We start from the raw sequence: 3,567 nt of genomic DNA, 5'->3' as shown, positions 1-3,567 counted from the left end.
CAACAGTAAATTCGGCTTATCTCATTCTACACTACTCCAATTGACCTGAAATTTTACAGGCACCCTTAAAATATCAATACCTACAACTTTTATGTTTTGATACAAGGCCAATTCGGCGTCTATCTATGACCTAAAATTTCGGACAGAATGAAGAACCAAGAACCCTAATTTTCCAGATTTCTTCCAAAACAGAAATTACTTGCAATCTTCCACTTTTTCCACCTTCTAGAATCATTATATACCATTTCCAATCATCATATATAGCCACACAATCATACTCATATTAAAACAGAAAAATCCCCAAAAATTACAAAAGTTCATCAATTCAACCAAAAATCACGATATAATCCATAAAGTGGCACCTTATACCACCACTAAGCATCAATTAAGCATCATTAGAGGGAGGAGAGTGGTACTTCATGACTTACCTTTAAAACAAGAGAGAGAGAGCTATGGTTCACCTTAACCTTCCAAACAACTCCACAAATCCACTTACTAACTCTAATTGAAGAGGTTTTATGAAGTAATTTCAAGGTTGGATGGTTAGTTTTGATGATTTGGAGCAAGATTAAAGTGTTTTCTTCCTTGTACTTGGAATAAGAGAGAGAGAAAGAAAGCTTGAGAGGGCCGGCTCTTCTTGAAGATTTTTGGAAGATATTTGGGTCATTTTTGGTCATTTAAGTCAATGGTAAGAAAGTCTTAAGGTAGCCCAATCAAATGGTGACACTTGTCACCTAATTAATGAATCTCTATCTCTTTGTTCCCTCTCACTCCAATCCAAATAACATCCTCTACTTATCCCTTAACACCTGGTAAATTAAATCCAGTATCCAAAACTTAACCTTATTGGCCGAATTTTTCCGAACTTTTCGCCCTAGTGGGTCCCACATCCGGAATACACTCTTAATTTCTCAAAACCTATTTGATACTAGAAAAATCATCCAAAAACTATATCTGCTCATTAAAAATATCTAGAAAATTTCCCTACGAAAGAAAACGCAGAAAACAAGCCATTAAATAAATAAAACCCTAGAAAATTAGAAAATTTCTGGGTTCTCAAACTCATTTTTTTTTTTCGGGGCGTCACAATCTCCCCTCCTTAAAAGAATGTCGTCCTCGACATTCCATCTTGTATTAATCAAGTCAAGACATCCCGCAAAAATCTCTCAAGAGTCAAATCAAACCCACAGTCCGGCATCCTAAACTTCAAGCCTAGGACACACTACAGAGATCTGAAGCCTAAGCTCTGATACCAACGGTGACGGCCCCACCTCCCCCTAAGGCGAACCAGAGGGTTCGGCGAGTCGCCTGCCCAGCTCTCGCCGGGACTCGGTCGTTCACTACAATCCTCAATTGAATTTCAAGATAAAACTTCAAATATTACATCAAATTCTCCAAAAATTACATGTCACAAATGCAGCGGAAACAATTCCTAACTATACATAAAATGATTCCAAATCAAAACTGTACAAAACATAGGCCATCCAATCACGTGCACAAGTACTATAAGTCCTTCCTTCGCCTTGAGCCTTGTGGAGGGGAATAAAATATTTTTGGGGTGAGCTAGAAGCTCAGCGAGTAACCAGCAAAATCATTATGCAAATATATTTCACAATGTTGCATTTCGATGATTTCGATGATGTCATGATTCAGAGATCAAATGTCCGTTTAGTGCTCTCGTGAGCCAGTGAAATCATTGCACTAGAACACCCAACGCTCAAATAGATCATAACACACGAACAGAGAGAGGAAGCCCCTTTTTGAGCTCCAGATAACCATGAACATGAACCACAAACAGAATGGAGACGTTGGTGTCCAGCACAAGACTTTCCCAGAACTCGTTGAAGCCAAAATCATATCATGAATTCACATGCAAGCACGCATGAGATGCAATCGAATAAATAATGCAAGAAACATTTCACAAATAACTTTGGAAATAGTTTAGGGTCACTCACCTCCACGGCTCCGAAACCATCCATCATGTGTCATTGCCTTGCTTAAATCCAAGTCTTAAATCACAAACTCAATGCAAACAAATCCCTTCAAAGTTCGGACAGCACTTCCCCTAAATTTCTTTACTTTTCCAGCCATCAAGGCTTCATTATTTCCTCAGCCAGTCCCAAAGGTACACACACAACAACAAGTTCATCTAATAGTCATTCAGCAACCTCCAAGAAGTACAAAGACAAGTCAAGCTAGGGAAAAGTCCGGAAATGAAAGTTAAGCTCAAAACCAGAAAAACAGTTTTGACGTCATTTTGCGGTAATGGTATCAAAGGCGCTACGATTATCGGATGGAGGTCCAAGACCCACCGTTTCGAAGCTAAGAACCAGGGCTACAACAATGTAGAAGGTCACTCAGTCCAAATCCCAGCACAACTAAGTCAAATATGCCAAATAACAAACCAGAACCGTAATTGCAGGTTTACAAATTACCCTATGCTGTAATCAGTACAACTCAGTCTAAACAGGTCCAAATGCAGAAATTCCAAAGGCATATGGTAGCTAGTACATCAATCTACATTTCATCAGAAGACCTCAACACCCAAATCCAAAACAATTCCAGTCAAAACAACCCATTACAGGCGCAGTTCTTACATCCTGATGAACCCAGAACAGCAACAGTAAATTCGGCTTATCTCATTCTACACTACTCCAATTGACCTGAAATTTTACAGGCACCCTTAAAATATCAATACCTACAACTTTCATGTTTTGATCCAAGGCCAATTCGGCGTCTATCTATGACCTAAAATTTCGGACAGAATGAAGAACCAAGGAACCCTAATTTTCCAGATTTCTTCCAAAACAGAAATTACTTGCAATCTTCCACTTTTTCCACCTTCTAGAATCATTATATACCATTTCCAATCATCATATATAGCCACAAAATCATACTCATATTAAAACAGAAAAATCCCCAAAAATTACAAAAGTTCATCAATTCAACCAAAAATCACAATATAATCCATAAAGTGGCACCTTATACCACCACTAAGCATAAATTAAGCATCATTAGAGGGAGGAGAGTGGTACTTCATGACTGACCTTTAAAACAAGAGAGAGAGAGCTATGGGTCACCTTAACCTTCCAAACAACTCCACAAATCCACTTACTAACTCTAATTGAAGAGGTTTTATGAAGTAATTTCAAGGTTGGATGGTTAGTTTTGATGATTTGGAGCAAGATTGAAGTGTTTTCTTCCTTGTACTTGGAATAAGAGAGAGAGAAAGAAAGCTTGAGAGGGCCGGCTCTTCTTGAAGATTTTTGGAAGATATTTGGGTCATTTTTGGTCATTTAAGTCAATGGTAAGAAAGTCTTAAGGTAGCCCAATCAAATGGTGACACTTGTCACCTAATTAATGAATCTCTATCTCTTTGTTCCCTCTCACTCCAATCCAAATAACATCCTCTACTTATCCCTTAACACCTGGTAAATTAAATCCAGTATCCAAAACTTAACCTTATTGGCCGAATTTTTCCGAACTTTTCGCCCTAGTGGGTCCCACATCCGGAATACACTCTTAATTTCTCAAAACCTATTTGATACTAGAAAAGTCATCCAAAAA

Source organism: Coffea eugenioides, chromosome 2 (genome assembly GCF_003713205.1).
Source record: "Coffea eugenioides isolate CCC68of chromosome 2, Ceug_1.0, whole genome shotgun sequence".
Classification (NCBI taxonomy): domain Eukaryota; kingdom Viridiplantae; phylum Streptophyta; class Magnoliopsida; order Gentianales; family Rubiaceae; genus Coffea; species Coffea eugenioides.
The sequence above is the reverse complement of the archived record's forward strand: the minus strand, read 5'-3'. Positions refer to the sequence as shown.